Genomic DNA, 27,623 nt, shown 5'->3' on the forward strand with positions numbered 1-27,623 from the left:
TTACCAGGAGGCTCCTCCGCCATCTCTGGCATCAATACTATTACAAATAGCAGAAGCATTAGCATAAACCAAAACAGTTTTCAGAACATGATGGAACAGATTTTTATCAGATGCCACGCCTTCCTTACTCACATCAGCAAATGGATACTAATCGCCTGAAACATAGAAACATAGAAACATAGAATGTGTCGGCAGATAAGAACCATTTGGCCCATCTAGTCTGCCCAATCTGGTTTCTTGTATTTGGACTGTGCTCTTTCTTAATCAAATACCCTGTTCTTAGATTCCAAGGATTTATGGGTCAACAGATTGGAACCTTGGCTGGAAATGGCCCAGTTTGCCATCTTGTCCAGATACCAGTGTACTGTCAGAGAGGATATTAACCCTTCTCTTATGTTAGGGTCAGAACCGACCCGTTTTCAGGTTTTGAATGTCTATAAGTATCACATAAATTTGTTTATTGCATCAAGATTTTTTTACTTTGTCAGGAACCTCTATTTAAACAATGTAATAGAAAAAGAATCATTTTCACTAAATTATAAAATACTGTGGTGAAAATTAAGACGTTCATAGTGTTAGGGTCAATTCTGACCCAGTTATAATATAGGATTATAGGACACTAATAAGTGCCAAAACTGAAATCATAAACACTCTCTCTGCTTAGTAACACTGACAGCCAATCACCTCTCAGCCCTGTGAGCTGTAGTTAGGGAGGGGTATATCTCTTTGCCTGCTTGTCTGCTTCCCTAAATAAAGTAAATATTCTATTGAGGTTTATTTTACCATTTTTTAAATTTGAAAATGAGAGGTATGCTATCAAAAGAAAGGTCTAAGGGGTCACACCAAAAATATTAAAACCAATCTTTTCAAGGATAAAGAAGCCTAACAAGGTAACCAAGAGGTAAGAAACAAATTGGATGATAAATAATTGTTCAGAGGGTATTTTATGGCTGATTTAAGACACGGGTCAAAACTGACCCGTTAACATCATGGATAGTAACAAAAAGCTAACATAAGAGGAGGGTTAAGGGCGGCAAGTTGTGTCGTCAAACCAAAGTGTAGAAAACATATTTGTGAAACTGAATGAGGCATGGATCCGTGAGGATTTCACACACCTCCAGCTGATGCCTATGAATTGATCTGTTATTGCTGACGGTGGCTGTTTATCTCTTGTCCAATTATTTCAATTCTGCTGTATGGTTGTCTATTATGCTCCGTATTGCATTGCTACTGTTGCTACAACCACTACTACCCATACTACCAGTACTACTACAGCCACACATCTCCTGTCTATCAGGTTCCATACTGTACTGCTGTTGCTGAGGCTGCCATTACTACCCCTACAAAGTTGCACATCTCCTGCTTTATACATCAGGTTCCATACCATGCTGCTGCTACTGCCACCATGGTAGCTACTGCCATTATTAGTACTTCTACAGAGGCACACATCTCCTGCCTTGTCTATAAGGTTCCATGGGCAGACATCTGCCCCATTAAGGGAAACTTTTTGTACAGATTTTTCATAAGAAGTCATTGCTTCTTGTGATACTACCGTGTATTAATATAGGCAGGCATTTGCCCCTATTAAAGGAACATTTTTGGTTGACTTGTTCAGAAGAAGCCATCACTTTTTTCAATAATAATTTAAACAGCATAATAAAATCTGATTATGCAGTGTGTTTTTAAACAGGTTGTTTGTTACCACCGGCTAACATGCCGCCGCCATGTCTGTATAGAAGACGAACCAGCTTGATAAAGGGCATTCAACAATCAACATTCCTTGATATCATCTTACTCTGGTGGATTTTCAATAAAATCATTCTTAATGGAATTACATTCCTCAGTGCTGTCCCCTCACTGTGATAAATGCCTTTACCCATAACCATATATGTTGTAATCAATGTACTGTAATGGAATTTAGCTACCATTATAAAAAGTTTATCATATTTTTATTTGCTGCTTTAAAAATGTAACATATTTTTCTTGAACGTGTATTATTGTATGTCTTCAGTACTCATCTGTGATTTACAACTGCACATTTCTCATTTCAATCTTCTCAGGTGAATATTAATTATTTTGTTTGTTATTATTCAGCGACAAGGATTTACTGCCAAAATTAAGATTGCACAATGTAATGAATAACTTAAGAATCATTTCAGATTTTTCTAATTAAAGATTTTAGATTTATATTTGCTAGCTGTTTATCCAGGTAAATTATATTGGAAAGATTCCATTAAGGATTTGTAGCAATTTGAAGAAGAGTTATTATTTTGGTTAGCGAAGTATATGTTAATTAGATTCTACATTATTTTTAATCTAGCATGTCTGTTTATTTGGTGTGTTGTACATGTCATAATATACAGGAAACTCATTTAATACAACACTTAATAATCTACATTTTTTTAGAAATGTTCCATCAGAAAAGTTTTTTTTAAATCAATACTTATAGAAAACTATTTTCTTTTTACAATGTTTGCCTATCTTACTTTTTTATTTTGGCAGTACAATTCTTTTGAAAATTAAAGGCGTTATCTGGATATTTATATTGATAATCTATCCTCTGAATAAGTCATCAATATCAGATTGGCGTTGGTTTTACACCAGGGACCCCTGTTGATCAGCTGTTAGAAGAGGCACTGACACTGGCCCTCTTGGAAGAGGCATGGCACTGTGCTTCAAAAGCTGCTAGGATCTGGCATAGCTAATCGGTGAGTAATGATAATGATGAACTATCCTGAGGATAGGTTATCATTATCAATATAATAATATTAGCAAAGACAGGTGCACTTCATTATCAATACCTGGATAATCCCTTTAAATACAAAATATTGTCTTTCTGTAGGATTCTGATGATAAAGCCTGTTATATGCATAGGTAACCAATGTCAGTTTACTGCTGCTGTGAGATAAATGTGCCCACAGAACAGCATTGTTCACTGTAATGTGTCATAGTCTAATTTAATTACTCACTGCCCTTCCCTCTCTGGTGAGAGAATGTCAAGTTGCCATGCTAAAAGTCCAAACAAAAAAGGAAGTTAAAAAGCCAAGATAGGAAGTAGAATACATGGAGTGACTTCAATAATTATACCTAAAAAGCCATCCACCAGTTCTGTGTAAAAAATAAATAAATAAAAAAAATACATAGAATATTCACATATAAACTGTTAATATGTATTTAAAACTAGGGCCAGGAGAGTGTGCAAGTTTGGCCAGTCTTACTGGTGATGGAGTAAGATGCACTAAAATGTATTTAATTAATTGGGTGCAAAAGAGCAAATGTTCTCCAACTATAAAATGACATAGATTTGTGGTATCATTTATTCTACACTCCTTCACTGAGCCACACACACTGTACAAAAAACTGTCAGGTGCAGCATAAAAGTTTTTTAAAAACATGTCTTGCATTTTTTTGCAAAAATTTGCAACTTTAATACTCCAGAAAATGGTCATACAGCCTTTGATAAACTCCCTCCATAGTCCCTAGTGGTTATTCCTGTATTGAGCATAGATATAATGGGATAATATGGTTCGTTAGGATGTTTTCTGGCATACCATCCAGAGGAGGTTTGTTGAGGGAGATTACATTTTTTGGTGTCTGGTTGGGAGAAAGGGGATGGTTATATTTTTGACATCAAGTATGGCAGAATTAGATTTTATTTCCTGACATCCATTGTGGATTGGCATCCAATTAGCCGCAGGCAATATTACTTGGCAAGAGGTGAAGAAAATGAGATCAATTATGCTCCTAGGGATACAGAAAGGTATCGGAGGTACTTGTATTCTTTGCTGTCTGGTAGGTTAAAAAGTATGTGTCTAACAATGTTTTGGGCATCTGCCAAGATTAAGTAAGTGTTTATGCACACTGCCTTGAGCGCCATTCAAGAGTTGTCCCATCAGGACAGGCAATTTTCAAATGTTCTATTAAAGCAGATTGATGTTCTGCAAATAGGGCTTCTTTTTTTCAGACTAAATGGAACAATGTACTGCATGATCACTTATTCATTTCAAGAAGGAAGTGAGAAGTACAATATGATAAAATACTGCATCGGTGGTTTGTACATCCAAAATCACTATCCAGAAGCAGGAAGCTCATCCACCTATGTTGCCCTCAAAGTTATCTCCATGGTAGCCAGATAAAGAGACAGCAGAGCTTGTTTGTGGTTTACCTTGGCAGCAGCTTCATGTGGACAATTTTCATAAGTAAATTTTAATAGAACGTTGAGTACTTATTTTGCACAGCTTCCAAAGAAAAGTATGACATATCGACTGTGATTTTTAGATGGTAGGAACATGGAATATTTGTATAATAATTTGTGTGTAATGACATAGACTTTAATGTAAGTTTCCCTTCTCATGAAAGAATTGCTATATTTTATTTATGATTTTTTTTTTCCTTTGATGTACAGGTTACCTCAGGGGACATATCTAAATCAGTCACAAAACTTATTACAATTTATAGCAAAAATATCAAAGGTACATTTTATGTTCTGCAATATTTGTTCGCATACCTGTCTATGTAAACATGAGAAATATATTAAAATAAATTGATGTTCCTGGGGATTTTTGATAACAGATGTAGAAAAAGCACATGACATTTAGGATTTACAAAAAAAAAGACTGTTCATGCACCGCTGGCAATAACGATACCAGACTCTAAACAAGATGCTGTAAAGTCTACAGTTCCTGAAAGTATACATCATCAGGAGGCTGCATGGCATTAAAGGTCATCTTTCATAAAAGCTCAAAGATCTATACATCTTCTTGGATAGCTCCGCTCTCAACACTATTTCACAACATTTATATTCATTTCAGAATCTGCATGCATGCGCTCGTCGTATTCACGAACATAAATATAAAGATGTTAGGGTGGAAGGTATGTGCAGATTTATATGCACATTTAGAGATAGCAAGAGCAGGGTTTGAATTTTCATGATTTTTTTTACCTTTGCAGAGTGAATACAAAATAGAAATATGATAATTGACCTAAACTAATGGTAATGCAGCATAGCTGAATACTTTGGGGCATAGGAGCAAGCTACAGTATTATCAAAGATGCATTTACCCCTTTCCCCCTTAAAGGGACACTAAATCCCCAAAAACATAGATACATTTATTCCATAGCGCACACTCCAAATTGCTGCAATAAGCTGTTGAGGAGAGATCTTGCAGACAAAGTACTTTCGCCTTCCCCAATTCTCCTCCATCTTTGGCTATGCCATGTTTTGAACTTAGGATTTCCTGTACTGAATGCAGATGCTCTAACCAATAAGCTACAGAGCCCACTGCCACTAACAGGAGGATTTTCTATCACTAAATACCTGAATAATATTTTCACATGCTTTCCAATGTACTGTTATCTACAGATACATCTTTCTATATATAAAATATATATTGTATGGGTTTTTAAGAGGATAAAAGCAGAATTATAATTTAAATCTTTCTTAGTAATTGCAAAAAAAATAATGGCACAAAAAAGTTAGGGCTTGGTCCGTATATAATGCTTGCTTCTATTTTATTAAGTGTATTATTATCTTCTTTCTGTAATTTTTTTCATGAATATGGCCGGGGACATCCAGACATTTATCTATCATATCGTGCAGGATGTTTTTATCTTTGTTCTTTCTGTGATTTTTCTGTTTATGTAGTATATGCTTGAGGGAGTGGAACCTTTAAGTGTGAATGCGCTCCTATTTTATCTTGGGAGTAGCATTCCTTTGCACTTTTTCCCTTCCTATCTCATAGATCACCTTGATTAGGTGGTACATATAGGTGTGCTTGCTCCTCTTCCCATCGGTTGCTTGATGCACATGGAGGTGACTAGCAGTAGCACACCATATGTGCGGTGCCTGCGCTCCTGAGCATAGAAGCCCAACGGCTTAGGTAGGTTTAGCGTAGGACCCGTCAGACCTGAGACCACCTTGGCGCTTGGTAGGCGGGCACAGATGTGTTTTGATCAAAATATATTGGCTAAGTGTCTCAGATTTTATTACATCAGAGTGAGGGCTTGGTCGATATATAATGCTTGCATCTATTTTATTAAGTGCATTATTATCTTTTTTATGGAACTCTCTGCCTGAGGAGGTGGTGATGGTGAATTGACTAAAAGAGATCAAGAGGGGCCTGGATGTATTTCTGGAGTGTAATAATATTACAATCTATAGCTACTAGAGAGGAGAGTTATTCTGATTGAAGTCGGGAAGGAATTTTTATCCCCTAAAGTGGGGAAAATTGGCTTCTACCTCACAGTTTTTTTTTTTTGCCTTCCTCTTGATCAACTTGCAGGATAACAGGCTGACTTGGATGGATAGATGTCTTTTTTCGGCCTTATATACTATGTTGCTATGTTACTAAGTGGATTTCATTTTAAAATGGTGGTGAGAATATATATATATGTATACGCATACGGTAGAAAGATAGACATGTAGTTGCAAGTCAATAGAGTTGAGCGGACACCTGGATGTTCGGGTTCGGCAGGTTCGACCGAACTTAAAAAAAAAGTTCGGGTTCGAACTTGACCCAAACTTGACCCCGAACCCGAACCCCATTGGGGTCAATGGGGACCCGAACTTTTGGCCACTAAAATGGCTCTAATATAGTCCTGGAAAGGGCTAGAGGGCTGCAAAAGGCATCAAAATGTGCTTAAGAGCATGGCAACTGTTCTGCAAACAAATCTGGATAGGGAAATGACTTAAAATAACATAAAATACAGAAAATTTTAAAATAACAATCTGGATCTAGGAGTAGGAGGTTGAGGAGGCGGTGGATGGGTGGATGTGGTGGTGTAGGTTGACGTGGCGGCGTAGGTGGAAGCGGCGGTGAAGGAGGAATAGGTAGCCAACACTGATTTGTGGACATATAACAAAATAAAACTAAGAATAAGTACACTTGAGTACAAGAATGGATGGTTGAGGCTGGTATAAATGTCTATTCTGCACAAGGTACGGACAAGTCCTGTGGGATCCATGCCTGGTTCATTTTAATAAACGTAAGCTTGTCCACATTGGCTGTGGCCTGTGATAATGCTCTCTGCCGTGCTAAACACACGTTCACACTATACACTGCCTGCAGGGCAGGTCAGCACCTTCAAGGCTGACAAAGCTTTTCCACATTTGGGCCATGCTAACCCTGCCTTCTCAGGTGCTGGCAGTGACCCAGCTGCGTTGGCGACCTCTTCCTCCTCCTCTGCCTTCGCCTTGTTTTTCCACTGTGCCCCCGCTGTCAGGTGGGAATGCTATCATCAGCGTGCACTTGTAGTCGCGCATCTTCCGATCAGTAACAGATGTTTTCACTAAATTTAGTTCCCTGTCAGCAATGCAGAGCAGGGGTTCATTCACGGCAAAAGGGGGTACATGTCACCCAGCAATAAAACAGAGGATTTGAAGAGATCTAGGCCCCTGTCACCCAGGCACAGCAGGGGTTCATTCACGGCAAAAGGGGGTTCATGTCACCCAGCAATACAACAGAGGATTTTGAGAGATTTAGGCCCCCGTTCAGCCAGGCACAGCAGGGGTTCATTCACGGCAAAAGGGGGTTCATGTCACCCAGCAATACAACAGAGGATTTTGAGAGATTTAGGCCCCTGTCAGCAATGCAGAGCAAGGGTTCATTCACGGCAAAAGGAGGTACATGTCACCCAGCAATAGAACAGAGGATTTTGAGAGATTTAGGCCCATGTCAGCAATGCAGAGCAGGGGTTCATTCACGGAAAAGGGGGTATATGTCACCCAGCAATAGAACAGAGGATTTTGAGAGATTTAGGCCCCTGTCAGCAATGCAGAGCAGGGGTTCGTTCACGGCAAAAGGGGGTACATGTCACACAGCAATAGAACAGAGGATTTTGAGAGATTTAGGCCCCTGTCACCCAGGCACAGCAGGGGTTCATTCACGGCAAAAATGGGTTCATGTCACCCAGCAATACAACAAAGGATTTTGAGAGATTTAGGCCCCTGTCACCCAGGCACAGCAGGGGTTTGTATACGCCAAAAATGGTAAAATGTCACCCGACAATTGAAAATAAGAATTTTTTCAATTTAGGGCACTAAAATTGGCACTTTTTTTTATTAAAATGCCTCTAAAATAGTCCTTGAAAAGGCTAGAGGGATGTAAAAGGCAATAAAATGTGCTTAAGAACATGGCAACTGCTCTGCAAACCAATGTGGATAGGGAAATAACTTAAAATGAAAAAAAAATTAACTAAAATTTACAAATTATTAACCTGCAACTCAGAGAAGGAGGTGGATATGGAGTCGGAGGTTGAGGAGGCGGTGAATGTGGTGTTGTAGGTGGAGGAAGCAATGGAGGAGGAACAGGTAGCCAACAATGTTTTTTAAAAATTTTTATTGGGTAGGTAGCCCCCAAAATATTGGGACAAATAAAAAATAAAATAAAACAAAGAATCATTGCACTTGACTTAAGTACAAGAATGTATTTTTTATGGTGCTATAAATGTCTATTCTGCACAAGTAGCTTAAGGCTGACATGTCAGCCTGCATATGTGGGAGGAGCGTAGGCACCCTTAAAAGGAGGCACGCCCTCTCCTCAGTTGCGGGCATTTTCGGTGCCTATTCCCGCCACGAACGTCACGCCCCTTGCAGCAGCACAGCTCGACAGGTAAGTAGGTCCTGTCAGGTGCCTCCGGTCCTCCGTCTTCCGCACTGGACGGCCGGGTAAGTACAACTACCTCTACTGCATTCATTCCCCATCCACGGCACAGCGCAATCCGGCATCTCTCACCTACTCCCGACTGGCCTCCGCTTCTAGGTCCCGCTTCCGGTGCGGGGAACAGGGGGGTCACGTGGGACGCCGGGCTTGAGGTTCGCCGTGGCGTCCTTGTTGCCTGGCAACGACGTTGGTGTCCTCCCCCCTGCAGTCACGAGGCCCGACTGCCTCTCAGGCTCCCTTCCCAGGCTCCGGTGTGTGCAGAATTCCGTTGCTCGGCAAAGACGCTGGCGTCCTCCCTCCCCTGTTGTCACGTGGCCGGCTGTCTCTCAGGCTGTCTCTCCCAGGCCCGGTCTGCGCGGCGTCCCTGTTGCCCGGCAACGCCGTTGGCGTCCTCCCCCCTGCTGTCACATGGCCTAGCTGCCTCGGGCTCCCTCTCCCAGGCTCTGATCTGCGCCCCCCTTTCTGGCTCCTGTCGCATCGCAGATTCCTTCACTTGCCCTGCACACTCGGTGGGGGCGGAGCGGTGCCGGTGGTGCGGCGGGGGGGCGCTGCTTCACGCTGCTGGTCAGGTAAGTAGTCTCCGCGGCTCCCCCCGATGCTCGCCTGTCCATCTGGCTGTTAGGGTAGGTTGCCTCGGTCTCGTCCCCCCCCCCCTGCGTGCTCCTCCACCACTGCCCGGTGTTCGCTCACCCTCCTTCTACTCCCGGCTATGCGGCCGGCGCTGTCCCCGCTTCCTGCGCCGGCAGAGGAGGTCACGTGGGATGCCAATCAGGTTTGCGGCGCAGCGTCTCGGTTGCCGCGGCAACGGAGTCGACGTCCCGGCCTGCATCGCGTGGCAGGCTTCCTCTGGCGGCTCCCTTTTTTCCGACCCTGTCAAGGGAGGGGGTCCGTCCGAAGCCGGTGCCAGGGGGGGCAGGGTTGCCGCAACTTCACCACAGGGGAACCATCTGGCCTGGTGTGATGGCCACCTCTATCTCACTTTCAACACTAGTGTTCACACACATATCAAAGTATTAACCTTCAACTAGGGATCCATGCATCCTTACAGAGGTCATTAAATCTCCACTCAGGGTACAAACAGATAGGTGCTGGCATTTTAGTCCTTCCCACTCCAGTCACACCCAAAGCTTATTATTCTCTCCACACAGTTAAAACAGCAGCATTGAAATCTCTTAAAAAAATAAAAAAGATGGATCCCTAGGTCACGGTTGGGACGCATTGGCGCGTTCAGGTCTGCATAGTCTCCCGCTCACGTTACCAATTATTTTGCAGACCCCGGGTGCTGCGCCACTCTGGCTGCGCTCATCAGCCAGGTTGCGCTCATTTGTCCGTTTGAGCCGACCTCGCTTTTCCACTTCACTACATCCACGGACATTTCCGGTAACTGCTCATTGTCTACCACACATTCGCCGTCTTTCAGTCTACGCTGCAAATCAACTTCCTATTCCTTTTTGTCACCCGCGTCAGGGTCACTTCGTAGTCACCGGGTTGTCTCCAGTCACGTCTCAGGTTGCTTCTTGTTCATGTCACCATGTTTTGTTTCACTGTCATGTCTGTCAATGACAGGCTATTGCTGTTACGTGTCAGGCCTATGTTTCAATTGGCGGTCACGGCCAGGCTTACGCCTCTTGCCTCCCACGGCCTGTTCTGTCCAGGCGTCCGTTCCTTCTCAATCATTGGCCTGTCACGTTTCAGACTCACGTATTATTACCATTGCCACCTGTTGCGCTCCAGCCTTACGTTCACATCTCACCAAGTCGGGTGCCTGCCACGGTTCAGGCTCACGTTTTGTTCAAGTGTATCATCTGTTGCCTGTCACGTTCAGCACATGTTCAATCTGTCATCTATTGCCAATGTATCATCTGTTGCCTGTTATGCTTCAGGCTTACGTTTTATTTTTATTATCTGTTGCCTGTTACGTTTCAGGCTTACGTGTCATTTTCATTATCTGTTGCCTGTTACGTTTCAGGCTTACGTTTTTAATTTATCATATGTTGCCTGTTACGCTTCAGGCTTACGTGTCATTTTCATTATGTGTTGCCTGATACGTTTCAGGCTTACGTTTCAATTCATCATCTGTTGCCTGTTGCGCTTCAGGCTTACGTGTTTAGCTTTCAGGTGTTGCCTGTCACGCTTCAGGCTTACGTGCTCATTGATCATCTGCTGCCCATCACGCTTCGGGCTTACGTTCATGTCATGCCGTGTCTGCCACCGGCTGCGCATTGATGTACGTTTCCGGTTTCTGTTGCCTCTTACGTCAGGGTGCACGTTCGTCACTTCTCATGCCATGGTTTATCGCGCTCAGGCGTACGTAGGTCTTTTATCCGTGGTATTGTTTATTTTCTGTTGCCTGTCACGTTCAGGTTCACACTGTTAATTTACTGTTTCTGTCGCCTGTCATGTTTTAGACTCGATTCAGTATTCCTTTCTCCGGTACGATTTCAGGTTTGATGTTTGTTTTTCTTAAGTTTTCATTTCTCTGTCTGGGGCCAAGTACGGTTAGCCTTCTCACGTCATTTCACGCTTAGTCCACGGTCCCGCCGTTCAGAGCACTAGACACTCGCTCTCGCTAGTCCTCCTTTAACCACCATTCACGACTCGGGTGTCGCTTGCAAGGTACGGGGCTTCCTGCTCAAATGTTATTTTCTATTTGTCGCTTCGCAGCTGCAGTATGTCGCATATTTCCAGCATCGAAGAAGCCCTGTCGGTACCGGAAACACCCGCATCTGAGCGGCCCTAAGGAGTTGGTCAATTCCGAAGTTGTTTGCGGAGCTTAACCGGAGAGGGATCCAATACCCTGCCTCCGCCGTAAAGCAGAGCTGTATAGGCTACTGATGGCTGAACCAGCAGCCCCGGACTTGGAGCAAGTCTCAATGTCCACCCTTCAGGTGTCCCTGACGCAGCTACATGCTGGGATGAACTCCATCGCCTCCTTGGTTTCGGACGGCCAGTTCAGACTCCTGGCCGTCGAGTCCTACCGGGGGCTGCCACCGGTCCACTCTAGCCTTGCCTATAACCTCCACCCCAGGGCCCGTTCCCCCAGGTAGGGTTCCGTACGCTCCCGAGATTGCTCCCTCGCATTTCATTCCCTGCCACATCAAAAAGACATTTTAGAAGGGAAGGACATTAATCTAGCTTCCATCCTGATAGCCACCCATGACACGGTAGACAGCAAACCATAACTTGGACATGGACATGGAGCTCTTTGCCGGCATTTCGTGGGGCTCAAGGCCCCGGCGTGTGCCTCAGGCCAGTCCATTGCCCACTCCGCAGTTTGGTGCCCCAAGGCAAATCCCTCCACGTCCCAGGGCAGATCCCTTCCCAGTAGCTCCGGGTCCCTTCAACGGTCTGGCCCAGCCACGGACAAGCTATGGCGGCCAATAGGTTTCCGGGGCAACAGCCAGGTTTGTAATAACTTAATCAAACTGCTTGTCATTACAACAAATGTAGGGCCCTTCATGTATGCGCAGTCCGTTTCAGGGCTCACCCCCAGATGGCGTGTCCTCAAAGATCCAGGCCATCCTGACTAAGCGGGGTCAATGTGGTTCTACTAGAATCTCTGCTGCAGAATCTTATAACCCAGAGTTTGTACAGTTCCTGGTCTGCGGGTTCACCACGGCTTTCCACACAGGCCTGGTAGGTCTCCCACAAGCCTCTTTGGAGGGTCCCAATCTTCTGTCGGCAACCAGGGATGGGGACTCTGATCAGGTCAGAATTGGGCAAGGGGTTCCTCATCGGTCCCTTTGCCTTCGTGCCGTTTGACCTCTGGAGGATACTCCCCATAGGTATGGTGTCCAACAGTGCACCAAAAAAATAAAAAATAAAAAATAAAATCTAATTGCTGACTTGTCTGCATCCCATGGCTCCAGCACACCCAGTCTAAACTCCTTAGTGCCCTCCGAGGAGTTTTCAATGAGTTACGCCACCATAGACGAGGCCATCAAACTTATTCTTCAGGTAGGTCTGGGGGCATGGTTGGCCAAGGCAGACATCGCTGATGCCTTTAAATTGCTGCCACCCATCCACGGCTTGGAGGTTCCATGGCATCAAGTGGCAAGACCGGTATTTCTTTGCCAATCGCCTGACGTTCGGGTCCAAGAGCAGCCCCTGGCGGTTCGACCAGTTCACGCAGGCGTTGCATTGGATCCTGGTCAACCACTGCGTCTGTCCTCTGGTCGTCCTTTACTTGGATGACTTTCTTCTAATCGAAGGCCCAGACTGCCAGCCGAGCAGGCTCCAGGCTCTGCTCCAGCTGTTTGCTCAATTCAATGTTCCGGTGGTACCCGCAAAGACAGAAGGCCCCAAGACGGTAATCACCTTCCTAATGCGGCTGCAGACGCCTTGTCCCGCTTTAATTTCAAAACTTTCTTTCAGGTCATGCCAGAGGCAGTGCGAGTGGGGCTCCCTCCTCCGATGTATCAAACTCTCGTGATGGGTTAAACCTTTTTATTGCTTCAGCAAAATCTTTGATGCAGAAGTCTTTATCTTGTAGCACGGCCAGGAACTACAGGACCGCTTGGAACACTTTCAGCAGGTTAATGTGCTTACATCCAAGACAAGACACTGACAAGACCACTTACATCACAGCTTGCATAGCTTAATATCATACTGACCGCAAACTATCCTTTAACACCATCAAATGATTTTTGGCCAGAGTCCAACATTTCTCCATGTTGGAGGACCCCGAAAGTAGGTTGGTTTTTCTGTCCCAAGCGGTTAGGGCAACACTCCGGGGTGTTCAGAAGAGTAGTCCCGCGGCCATCCCGAGCAGGCAGACTGTGTCAGGGGAATTATTTAGAAAGCTTTCCACCTCCCTAGATGGTCTTCCTTTTGGGCTCCTTTCCAGCACTGTCATCAAGGCTGCCATGTACCTCAGGTCCACGGGTTCTTAAGACCAAGCGAATTCACCCACAGTTCAGCCAGGTCCAAGGGTTTAACCAGGGGTCAGCTGGTATGGCACGAAGACCATTTCTCCTTACACCTCCTCACTTCCAAAACCTAGCAGGTGGGACCACCAGTGGAGGTGAAGTTCTTCCAGTCCACTAACACATGGTGCCCGGTCCAGGTACTCAGGAGCTTGCGGGCAGCTCTGGGGGACTCCGCACCTGACCGCCCATGGCTCCCGTTCCAGGCCTCGGCCCTCACGGCCTTGCAGTTCATCTCCCACGTTCGCACCCTGGCGGCGGGCTTGGGTTTCGACCCCAAGACCATTTCAGGGCACTCCTTCCGTATTTGAGCTGCATCTGCGGCTTCAAAGCACAACGTCCCCGGCCACGTCATCCGCAAAATGGCTCGCTGGCGCTCCTCATGCTTCACACGTTACATACCTAACCCTCAGGCCGAGATATCCCAGGCATTCCGCAGTTTGGTATTGTAACTTGGTCAGCTGCAATAAAGGTTTTCTCTCCCTACTCATGTGTGTTTTTGCCCCCTTTTAGGCTTACCCGCGGCATGGCTAAGGGCACCTCTCCAGCCATATTAGTTAGGCAGGTTGGTTTTCCTCTGTCAGGTCTCGGCACGTTCGGGGCACTAGCTCTCTGCCGTAGCCATGACCACAACTAGCTTAAGGCTGACATGTCAGCCTGCATTTGTGGGAGGAGCGTAGGCACGCTTAAAAGGAGGCACGCCCTCTCCTCAGTTGCAGGCGTTTTCGGTGCCCCACCCTCCCTCCCCTTTTCTCCCATACTCCTCAGGGTATGCCCCCTTTTAGGCTTACCTGCGGCATGGCTAAGGGCACCTCTCCAGCCATATTAGTTAGGCAGGTTGGTTTTCCTCTGTCAGGTCTCGGCACGTTCGGGGCACTAGCTCTCTGCCGTAGGCATGACCACAAGGTACAGACAAGTCTTGTGGGATCCAAGCCTGGTTCATTTTAATAAACGTGAGCTTGTCCACGTTGTCTGTGGACAGGCGGCTGCGTCTGTCTGTAATGACGCCTCTTGCCGTGCTAAATACACGTTCAGAGAGTACACTGGCTGCAGGGCAGGCCAGCACCTCCAAGGCATACAGGGAAAGCTCTGACAAACGCTATTGGAACAAATAATTGCAACTGGTGTGATATAACATTTGCCCCCCAAAAAAACTGACTGAGGCAGGGGTGTGATATACCTAGGATATACTTTCCATATAGTGCATTTGCATTGTGCAGCAGTTGTGTGCAGTTCCGCTGAGATACCCCAGCTATACAGATGGACAAATGCTATTGGAACAAATAATTTCAACTGGTGTGATATACCAGTTGCCCCCCAAAATAATCATTAAGGGGTTCTATATACCTGCTTCCACAAATACTGCTCTTCTATAGGGACTTTGTCACAGGTTCATTTTGAAAATGACAGGCAGAGGAAGAGGCTGGCCATTCCTCAGGGGTGGTAAGGGTCGGGCAGGTGCACCAGGCCGGAGCCTAAGTGGGAAGTTGGGAAAGGTGCGTGAGATTACGTCAAAGGACGCACCAGAGTTGGTTGAGTGGCTCACTCAGCTTTGCACTTCTGCACCCTCCTCATCCTCCATATCTGCACCCTCCTCACTCTCTGCTGTGTGCACCCCCACAGACACCACCTCCACCACCACCACAATATCCCCTCTACTCGAGTTAGAGGAATTATTTTCCCATCCATTCAAAGACCTTACCCATGCACAGCCATTGTTGGCAACGGATTAGGAAGAGGAGGTAGCAACGGCCGCCACCCAACAGTCTGACAACAGTACCCAGATCAGCCGAAGGAGGGTTATCCCCGCTGTTGCTGCCTACTCCAAGATCTCTAAAGTCAGTGGTGGTGAAGGTGACGATGATGATGTGTCGATGGACGTCACATGGGTGCCCACAAGAGAGGAAGAGGAGGGGAGTTCAGAGGGAGAGACAGATCAACAGATAGGGAGGAGAAGGAGGAGAAGCAGGCAGAACTCGCAGTGCACAGGAGGCAAAAAGCAGACTGCAAATGTATCTGGAGCGAGCCATTCACCATGCATGGTCATATCTGGTGTTTTTAGGACGTCGGCACATGGTTCCGCTGTGTGGGCTTTTTTTAACGTGTCAGCTTCTGAGAATAGTGTTGCCATCTGCAGCCTGTGCTGTCAATGCATAAGTCGCATTAAGCCCGACACTCACCTAGGGATGACCGCCTTAAGAAGGCATCTGGCCTCCCAATAGCGAGCCCAGTAGTAGCAACGCCGTCAGAACCCACAAATCCACACTCCTGGCGCTCCACGTCCTGCCTCTTCTCCTTCTCCACTCTCCTCCCATCTGTTCTCCACCTTCCACCGTGCTATCGTCGCGTTCATCTGTCAAAAGGCAGGCTTCCGTAGCCCAAATGTTCGAGCGTAAAAAGTTGATGACGCCAGATAACCCTCTTTGTCACGGCTGACCGCCAGCTTGTTGGAACTGCTAGCCGGCCAACTAGTGCCATCTAAACTGGTTGGCTCGGAGGCCTTTAGAAAAAGTATGGCCATTGGCACACCGCAATGGAAGGTCCCTGGAAGGAAATATTTCTCCCAGAAGGGCATCCCAGAGCTACATGGCCATGTTCAGCAGCAAGTGAATATATCTCTGGCACACAGTGTCGGTGCCAAGATACATCTCACCACAGACACGTGGTCTAGCAAACACGGGCAGGGAAGGTACATAACTTTTACTGCCCACTGGGTGAACCTTCTAACGGCTGTCAAGCATGCAACCCGTGGCACCCATGTGGATTTAGTGTTACCGCCGTGTAATGCATGCAGGCCTGCCTCTTCTTCTCCTCCTCCTACTCCATTCTCCGTCTCCTCCTCGGCTGACTCCTCCTTTTCCACTGCTACCACCTCTTTCGCTGCACCCCCCCCAGCTCCCCAGAACCTATTTGACGTGCCAGGTGAGACGTTGCCATGCTGTGCTGCAGCTGTTGAGCCTGGAAGCCAAGAGCCACACCAGTCCTGCACTCCTTTCATCTCTGTGGTCACAGGCCGATCAATGTCTAACCCTGCTCAATTTGACAGTTGGTCAAGTGGTGTGCGACAACGGTGCCAATCTGCTGAGCGCTCTGAAACAGAGCAAAATGACACACGTGCCGTGCATGGCACACTTCCTGAACTTAGTCGTGCAGCGATTCATTGCCAAATACCCCGGGGTCTAGGACATCTTGCGGCAGGCCAGGAAAATTTCTTGCCATTTTAGAAGATCTTACACGGCCATGGCTCTCCTTGCTGACGTTCAGCGGCGACACCACTTGCCCGTCAGACGTCTGATTTGTGAAGGCCCGACATGCTGGAACTCCAACTTGTATATGCTTGATAGGCTGCTTCAGCAGAAACGTGCCGTTAACGACTACCTCTACAAACTCTGCGGCAGGACAGGTTCTGGGGAGCTTGGTTTTTTTCACCATGCCAGTGGCTGCTCATGCGCGATGCAGATCACCAAACTGGTCATTCGCAGCCAGGGCACCATCAGTGACATCGTACCTTACTCCTTCTTTCTGGAGCATGCATTGCGTCCTGTTAATGATCAAGCCATTCAGGAGCAGGAGCTGGAAGATGAGGAAGTCACAATGCTGAATGAATTCCCAGTGGGGGCTACTCCATTTGAGTCAAGTTAGCAGGAGTCTGAAGAGGATTCAGAGGAAAATTGTGTCGGGTAGAGGAGAAGGAGGAGTAGCAAGAAGAGCAGGCTTTAAACTTTTCTGGGATCCCTGGTGTTGTCCGTGGCTGGGGGGAGGAGACCGAGGATGACATTCTCCTGGACGATGAGCAGGAGCCAGGCCGCTCCACCGCTTCCAATTTAGTGCAAATGGGGGCCTTCATGCTCCAGTGTTTTAAGAGGGACCCCCGTATAAAAAGCATAAAGGTCAAGGACCAGTACTTGGTGGCAACGTACTTAGACCCCTGATACAAACACAAAATGGCGGATATTTTACCAGCATCACAGAGGGCTGTCAGAATGCAGCATTCCCAGGCCTTGCCTCGAGAGATGCTGCATTCTGCTGTTGCGGTGCTGGCAGAGGAATTTGCACCTAGAGTGAAACAGGTGCGGGTACCAATCCTACCGTGCCTGCAAGAAGAGGGCGGTGTGAAGATGTGTTGGTCACTTCAGATATGAGATCATTCTTGCAGCCAACCCATCGAGAGCCGCCCTCCAGATCCAGCCTCAGGGAACGCCTAGCCCGACAAGTGTCCGACTACATCGGGTTAACGACCAATGTGGACGCTCTGAGAAGCGAGGAACCCCTGGACTACTGTGTGTGCAGGCTTGACCTGTGGCCAGAGATGGCACAATTTGCCATGGAACTCTTGGCTTGCCCCTCGTCGAGTGTCCTGTCCGAAAGGACGTTCAGCGCAGCATGGGGGATCGTGACCGATAAGAGAACTCGCCTAGCTCACGACAGTGTGGACTACCTCACATTTCTAAAAATGAATGAGGCATAGATCTCGGAGGAATTCAACACCTGTGAAGACCATGTTTAATTGAATTTCCTCATGCCAGCCCACACATACATCATACACCACCCAGAGCAAATAATGGTCCTTGTCTTATGTAAATACAATGGCATAAAAGGTCTTTTCTGTCCAGTGAATGCCTAATGTTTGAGGCCTCAGAGGAATTTGACACCTGTGACGACCACGTGTTATCGAATTTCAACTATTATCATTTGGTGTTTTTTCAATAGGGGGATTTTGTTAGCCATGTTTTTAATCCAATTTTATATTTTTAGTTCTTTTAAACATATGTATTGACCTGTATTTGTACTGGCCTGCAGTAAAATTAATATCCATTGACCGTCTAATATACCTCCATCCACATAATTACTTGATCTTTCATGTACGGAGAATGCATAATTTTGGGGGCCTGTAATCTAACTGGCCAACAGTAAAATTGTTATACGGTGACCGCCTAAGGTACCTCCAGCCACATTATCAATTGTTCTTTTCTGTCCGTTGAATACCTAATATTTGGGGCCTGAAATCCGCTGGCCTGCAGTAAAATTCATATCCAATGACCGTGTAATCTACCTTTAGCCACATAATTACTTGTTCTTTTCTGTTTGGTGAATGCCTAATGTTTGGGGCCATAAATCCACTGGCCTGCAGTAAAATTGATATTCAATGACCGTGAAATCTTCCTCCAGCCACATACTTACTAGTGATGAGCGGCATAGGCAATATTCGAATTTGCTATATTTTGCAAATTTTGGGCCGAATGTTCGCCATAAATTCCTAAATTTGAGAATTCGTGATCTCAAGTCATTGTTTACTTAATTGCAAAAATCGGCAATGTAATATATTTGCGATAAATTTGTGATAAATTCGCGATTAGAATATTCAACACTATTCGCGAATATGACTATATAGCACTATATTCTAAATATTTGCGAATTCTCGAAGTGGCGATATTCGCAATTAAAATTCGCAATTCGAATATTCGTGCTCAACACTAATACTTACTTGTTCTTTTCTATCCGGGGAATGCCTAATGTTTGGGGCCTGTAGTCCACTGGCCTGCAGTAAAATTGATATCCAATGACGGTGTAATCTATCTCCAGCCACATAATTACTTGATCTTTTAAGTACGGTAAATGCATAACTTTGGGGGCCTGTAATCTAACTGGCCAACAGTAAAATTGTTATACGGTGACCGCCTAAGGTACCCCCAGCCACATTATTAATTGTTCTTTTCTGTCTGGTGAATGCCTATTGTTTAGGGCCTGAAGTCCGCTGGCCTGCAGTAAAATTGATATCCAATGATCGTGTAATCTACCTCCAGCCACATAATTACTTGTTCTTTTCTGTCCGGTGAATGCCTAATGTTTGGGGCCTGAAGTCCACTGGCCTGCAGTAAAGTTGATATCCAATGACCATATAATCTATCTTTAGCCACATAATTACTTGTTCTTTTCTGTCCGGTGAATACCAAATTTTTGAGGCCTGAAGTCCACTGGCCTGCAGTAAAATTTATATCCAATGACCGTGTAATCTACCTCCAGCCACATACTTACTAGTGATGAGCGGCATAGGCAATATTCGAATTTGCAATATTTTGCTAATTTTTGGCCGAATATTCGCCATAAATTCGTAAATTTGAGAATTTGTGATCTCAAGTCATTGTTTTCTTAATTGTGAAAATCGTCAATGTAATATATTTGTGATAAATTTGCGCTAAATTTGCGATTAGAATATTCAATATATAGCACTATATTCTAAATATTCGCGAATTCTCGAAGTGGCAATATTTGCGATTAAAATTTGCGATTTGAATATTCACGCTCAACACTAATACTTACTAGTTCTTTTCTATCCGGGGAATGCCTAATGTTTGGGGCCTGTAGTCCTCCTGGCCTGCAGTAAAATTGATATCCAATGACCATGTAATCTGCCTCCAGCCACATAATTACTTGATCTATTGAGTACGGTAAATGCATAATTTTGGGGGCCTGTAATCTAACTGGTCAACAGTAAAATTGTTATACGGTGACCGCCTAAGGTACCTACAGCCACATTACTAATTATTGAATGGATTAGGCAGTGGCTGAGGGACAGACAACAGAGGGTTGGAGTCAATGGAGTATATACAGACCATGGTCTTGTTACCAGTGGGGTACCTCAGGGATCTGTTCTGGGACCCATATTGTTTAATATCTTTATCAGCAAAATTGCAGAAGGACTCGATGGTAAGGTGTGTCTTATTGCTGATGACAAAGATTTGTAACAGGGTTGATGTTCCTGTAGGGATACACCAAATGGAAAAGGATTTAGGAAAACTAGAGGAATGGTCAAAAATCTGGCAACTAAAATTTAATGTTGATAAGTGCAAGATAATGCACCTGGGGCGTAAAAACCCAAGAGCAGAATATACAATCAGTATCTGAGGAAAGGGATTTAGGGGTCATTATTTCAGAAGACTTAAAGGTAGGCAGACATCGTCATAGAGCAGCAGGAAATGCTAGCAGAATGCTTGGGTGTATAGGGAGAGGCATTACCAGTAGAAAGAGGGAGGTGCTCATGCCGCTCTACAGAGCACTAGTGAGACCTCATTTGGAGTATTGTGCTCAGTACTGGAGACCATATCTCCAGAAGGATATTGATACTTTTGAGACAGTTCAGAGAAGAGCTACTAAACTAGTACATGGAATGCAGGATAAAACTTACCAGGAAAGATTAAAGGACCTTAACATGTATAGCTTGGAAGAAAGACGAGACAGAGGGGATATGATAGAAACTTTTAAATACAGTACAGACCAAAAGTTTGGACACACCTGCTCATTCAAAGAGTTTTCTTTATTTTCATGACTATGAAGGCATCAAAACTATGAATTAACACATGTGGAATTATATACATAACAAACAAGTGTGAAACAACTGAAAATATGTCATATTCTAGGTTCTTCAAAGTAGCCACCTTTTGCTTTGATTACTGCTTTGCACACTCTTGGCATTCTCTTGATGAGCTTCAAGAGGTAGTCCCCTGAAATGGTCTTCCAACAGTCTTGAAGGAGTTCCCAGAGATGCTTAGCACTTGTTGGCCCTTTTGCCTTCACTCTGCAGTCCAGCTCACCCCAAACCATCTCGATTGGGTTCAGGTCCGGTGACTGTGGAGGCCAGGTCATCTGGTGCAGCACCCCATCACTCTCCTTCATGGTCAAATAGCCCTTACTTTCAAAGTTTTCCCAATTTTTCGGCTGACTGACTGACCTTCATTTCTTAAAGTAATGATGGCCACTCGTTTTTCTTTACTTAGCTGCTTTTTTCTTGCCATAATACAAATTCTAACAGTCTATTCAGTAGGACTATCAGCTGTGTATCCACCTGACTTCTCCTCAATGCAACTGATGGTCCAAACCCCATTTATAAGGCAAGAAATCCCACTTATTAAACCTGACAGGGCACACCTGTGAAATGAAAACCATTTCAGGGGACTACCTCATGAAGCTCATCAAGAGAATGCCAAGAGTGTGCAAAGCAGTAATCAAAGCAAAAGGTGGCTACTTTATAGAACCTAGAATATGACATATTTTCAGTTGTTTCACACTTGTTTGTTATGTATATAATTCCATATGTGTTAATTCATAGTTTTGATGCCTTCAGTGTGAATCTACAATTGTCATAGTCATGAAAATAAAGAAAATTCTTTGAATGAGAAGGTGTGTCCAAACTTTTGGTCTGTACTGTACATAAAGGGAATCAACAAGGTAAAAGAGGAGAGAATATTTAAAAGAAGAAAAACTGCTACAAGAGGACATAGTTTTAAATTAGAGGGGCAAAAGTTTAAAAGTAATATCAGGAAGTATTACTTTACTCAGAGAGTAGTGGATGCATGGAATAGCCTTCCTGCAGAAGTGATAGCTGCAAATACAGTGAAGGAGTTTAAGCATGCATGGGATTAGCATAAGGCCATCCTTCATATAAGATAGGGCCAGCGGCTATTCATAGTATTCAGTATATTGGGCAGACTAGATGGGCCAAATGGTTCTTATTTGTCAACACATTCTATGTTTCTATCTATGTTTCCTTTCTGTCCGGTGAATGCCTAATGTTTGGGGCCTGAAGTCCGCTGGCCTGCATTAAAATTGATATCCAATGACCGTGTAATCTACCTCCAGACACATAATTACTTGTTATTTTCTGTATGGTGAATGCCTAATTGTTGGGGCCTCGGAGCAATTCAACACCTGTGACGACCACGTGTTATTGAATTTCACCTATTATCATTTGGGGTTTATTAAAGAGGGGGGATTAGCCATGGTTTTATTCCAATTTTATATTTTTGGTTCTTTTAAACATATGTATTTGACATGTATTTGTACTGGCCTACAGTACAATTTTTATGCAGCGACCGCCTAATGTACCTCCAGCCACATAATCACTTGTTTTTTTATGTCCGGTGAATGCCTAATGTTTGGGGCCTGTACTCCACTGGCCTGCAGTAACATTGATATCAAATGACTGTGTAATCTACCTCCAGCCCGATAATTACTTGTTGTTTTCTGTCCGGTGAATGCCTAATGTTTGGGGCCTGTACTCCAGTGACCTACAGTAAATTTTTTATCCATCGACCGCATAATGTACCTGTCACGAGTTGGAGGTCCCAGGAGAGACCACCGCGTCGTCAAGCAATAAACGGAAATCAGGTACAGACACATAAGAGTTTATTGCACAGACAAAAACATGAAAAGCAGCACAGAGAAAACATGAGCTCTATGTACCGTCAGCACAGTGGGAGAAACCCCCCACTGCGCCACTGTCTAGTAATACTCCAGAGGGGCGTAACTAAGCAACTCCTGGTTTTCACTAGAGCCCTAGATGGTAGGGTTAGACTTTGCCGCAGGAAGTTGCCAGGGTCCACTCTGGAGCGTGAACTAGACAGTGACAGCAGGGACGAATGGACAACAGGTACCAGAAGGTACCGACGGCACATAGGCAAACATAACAGACAGGTAAATACAAAACAGGGCAAATAATAACACAAGCAGGAGTTCATGCAAGGGAGCAGGAGTGGCAATGAGCAGAGAAGGACTTGCTCCACCAGTAGTAAACTGCATGGCCTTGTCATGCCACTCTGCTGCAAAGGCTTGCTGAACACAGACATATGAATACAAAACAGGGCAACTAGTAATACAAACAGGAGTTCACGCAAGGGAGCAGGAGTGGCAATGAGCAGAGAAGGACTTGCTCCACCAGTAGTAAACTGCATGGCCTTGTCATGCCACTCTGCTGCAAAGGCTTGCTGAACACAGACATATGAATACAAAACAGGGCAACTAATAATACAAACAGGAGTTCACGCAAGGGAGCAGGAGTGGCAATGAGCAGAGAAGGACTTGCTCCACCAGTAGTAAACTGCATGGCCTTGTCATGCCACTCTGCTGCAAAGGCTTGCTGAACACAGACATCAGAATAAACACAAAGTAACTAAAACATAACTGGCAGAACAGAAAGACAGGAAAGAGGACGCAAATGAACAAGTAGGGAAACTCACAGAGCACAGACAGACAGACACAGATCCCATGGGTCAGCAGCATGTGAGAGAGTACAAACCAGGAACAGGACAGACAACACACACCAGGAGAGCTGACACAGAACTGAGGAAACCTCAGCCTTATATACAGGTTCCATGGGTGCAGCAGAGAGACCACACCCATGGAGCAGACAGAGGATTAACTCCTAATAGGAATACAGGGGAGTTAACCCATACAGAACCACAAATAATACACAGGAACAGAACTTCAGCGAGGAGCGCCGAATGAGCAAGAACGGAAGGTCACAGTTAAAGGTAACGACTGTGACAGTACCTCAAGCCACATAATCACAATTTCTTGTATGTCAGGTGATTGCCTAATTTTTAAGGCCCGTACTCTTGCGGCCTAAAATAAAAATTTTCAAGGCTCCAGCAGGGCACATTTCTGAGAATTTCCCTTTAAGACGCTTAAAAATGGCCCCTGATTAAGATACATACTTTTTGCGGGAATTTTTGTCATTGATCCCCCTCTAGTATGTCACTGTCCATGTTGTCGGACTATTTGTGCACTTCTACTAAGTATTTGGTGGCTGCAAATATGACCTAAAGGTTTTTCAGGTTCGTCTGCCATTAAAGTAAATGGGGCCTGCCACGAACTTGCTGTTCGCAAACATTTGATCACGTTCGCAGATAAAGGCCGCTGATAAAGTGTTTGTGGATGTAACCGGTGTTAATGCTGAGACAGAACCTGAGTTGGTGTTGGTGACAAACTGGGCTCTGCTGGCGTGGTTGTGGCAAAACAAGGGGAAAACTGTGGTTGATGGAGATGCCCTCTCACCAGCCTCCCATAGTTATGCATGTGTTCACCCACACAGGCTTGAACAAAGGGGGGAGGGGGTATGTGAGACAGTGACAGATCTCACACAGGTTAGAGGCAAGGAAGGGGTGGATAGTGCGGTCAACACACCCCTATTCCACCACAGGTGAGACCAGCTGGAGGTACTCAGTCTGGCATAAAGCACCTCCCAGGGTGTCAGTAAAAGGGGGGAGTGTGTTACCCGTGGACAGAGGCCTGGAGGCCCTGAGAGTGTGGTCTCAGCCGGGCAAGGCTGAGGGGCCACGAGGCTGGATAGTAGCATGGAGGTGGGGGATGCAGCGATGCCTGGGAGGGTCGCAGGGCCATAGTCAGGCGGACTACTGAGCCTTAATCCCCCACAAGAGACATTGGACTTGAGACAGTGGGTGTACTGTACTCTGTACAGCCAGGAGGCTGTGGGACATTGGATGGGAAAGCCACATCGGTTCACAGGGTGGGAACTGTACCTAATCGGTGAGTCAGGGACGTTAATGTATTAGTTAGAGCCTGGACGGGTGAGTGTTTATTGTTTTGTTCTTCTTTTGCTGGTGTGCCACAATAAATGCACTGTTTGGACCTTAAATCTGGTGTCCTAAAGCCGTATATATGTGAGGATGATCCCCTGAAAGAAATCTACCACTATATATATATATATATATATATATATATATATTTATATATACAGTCCTGATCAAAAGTTTAAGACCACTTGAAAAATGGCAAAAAATCCTATTTAGCATGGCTGGATCTTAACAAGGTTTCAAGTAGAGCTTCAACATGCAACAAGAACAAATGGGTGTGAGACAAAACATTTTTTGAGCATTCAATTTAATGAAAACAACGAATAAACTGAAACAGGCTGTTTTTCAGCTGATCAAAAGTTTAGGACCACACCTCCAGAAAAAAACGAAACCCCCCCAAAACAGAAATCTAACTTCCAAACATGAACTCAGTAATGAGTAGCTCCGCCGTTATTGTTTATCACTTCAAAAATTCGTTTCGGCATGCTTGATGCAAGCGTTTCCATGAGGTGAGTGGGAACATTTCTCCAAGTGGTGAAGACGGCCGCACGAAGGCCATCTACTGTCTGGAACGGTTGTCCATTTTTGTAAACTTCCCTTGCCATCCATTTCCAAAGGTTCTTAATTGGATTTAGATCAGGGGAACACTCAGGATGGGCCAAAAGAGTGATGTTATTCTCCTGGAAGAAGTCTCTTGTCCTGCGGGCATTGTGTACTGTAGTGTTGTCCTGTTGAAAAACCCAGTTGTTACCACACAGATGAGGGCCCTCAGTCATGAGGAATGCTCTCTGCAACATCTGGAAATAGCCAGCGGCCGTTTGATGCCCCTGCACTTCCTGAAGCTCCATTGTTCCACTGAAGGAAAAAGCACCCCAGACCATTATGAGCCCCCTCTACTGTGGCGCGTAGAAAACATCTCAGGTGGGATCTGCTTGTCATGCCAGTAACGTTGGAAACCATCAGGACCATCAAGGTTACTTTTTTTTTTATCAGAGAATAAAACTTTCTTCCACCTTTGAATGTCCCATGTTTGGTGCTCTCTTGCAAAGTACAAACGAGCAGTTCTGTGATGTTAAAGGAGACGAGGACTTTGAAGACGTTTTTTGTTTTTGAAGCCCTTCAGTCTCAGATGCTGTCTGATGGTTATGGGGCTGCAGTCAGCACCAGTAAGGGCCTTAATTTGGGTCGAGGATCGTCCAGTGTCTTGACGGACAGCCAGTTATATCCCCCGGCTCAGTGCTGATGAAATTTTTTGGGGTCTTCCACAACCCTCAGGATCATTTAAGAATTTAAGAAATTCCAAATGACTGTCTTACTGCGTTCCACCTCAGCAGCGATGGCGCGCTGTGAGAGACCCTGCTTATGCAGTTCAACAACCCGACCACGTTCAAAAAGGGAGAGTTTTTTTGCCTTTGCCATCACAAATGACAATAAATCCACATCTTTGCACAGATTTGGCCTTTTAAACGCATGTGGTCTTAAACTTTTGATCAGCTGAAAAACAGCCTGTTTCAGTTTATTCGTTGTTTTCATTAAATTGAATGCTCAAAATTTTTTTTGTCTCACTCCCATTTGTTCTTGTTGCATGTTGAAGCTCTACTTGGAACCTTGTTAAGATCCAGACATGCTAAATAGGATTTTTTGCCATTTTTCAAGTGGTCTTAAACTTTTGATCAGGACTGTATACACTCACCTAAAGAATTATTAGGAACACCATACTAATATGGTGTTGGACCCCCTTTTGCCTTCAGAACTGCCTTAACGTGGCATTGATTCAACAAGGTGCTGATAGCATTCTTTAGAAATGTTGGCCCATATTGATAGGATAGCATCTTGCAGTTGATGGAGATTTGAGGGATGCACATCCAGGGCACGAAGCTCCCGTTCCACCACATCCCAAAGATGCTCTATTGGGTTGAGATCTGGTGACTGTGGGGGCCATTTTAGTACAGTGAACTCATTGTCATGTTCAAGAAACCAATTTGAAATGATTCGAGCTTTGTGACATGGTGCATTATCCTGCTGGAAGTAGCCATCAGAGGATGGATACATGTTCTCATTCTGTTTACGCCAAATTCGGACTCTACCATTTGAATGTCTCAACAGAAATCGAGACTCATCAGACCAGGCAACATTTTTCCAGTCTTCAACAGTCCAATTTTGGTGAGCTCGTGCAAATTATAGCCTCTTTTTCCTATTTGTAGTGGAGATGAGTGGTACCCGGTGGGGTCTTCTGCTGTTGTAGCCCATCCGCCTCAAATGCTTTGCTGCATACCTCGGTTATAACGAGTGGTTATTTCAGTCAACGTTGCTCTTCTATCAGCTTGAATCAGTCGGCCCATTCTCCTCTGACCTCAAGCATCCACAAGGCATTTTTGCCCACAGGACTGCCGCATACTGGATTTTTTTACCTTTTCACACCATTCTTTGTAAACCCTAGAAATGGTTGTGCGGGAAAATCCCAGTAACTGAGCAGATTGTGAAATACTCAGACCGGCCCGTCTGGCACCAACAACCATGCTACGCTCAAAATTGCTTAAATCACCTTTCTTTCCCATTCTGACATTCAGTTTGGAGTTCAGGAGATTGTCTTGACCAGGACCACACCCCTAAATGCATTGAAGCAACTGCCATGTGATTGGTTGACTAGATAATTGCATTAATGAGAA

Source organism: Bufo bufo, chromosome 2, assembly GCF_905171765.1.
Source record: "Bufo bufo chromosome 2, aBufBuf1.1, whole genome shotgun sequence".
Lineage (NCBI taxonomy): Eukaryota > Metazoa > Chordata > Amphibia > Anura > Bufonidae > Bufo > Bufo bufo.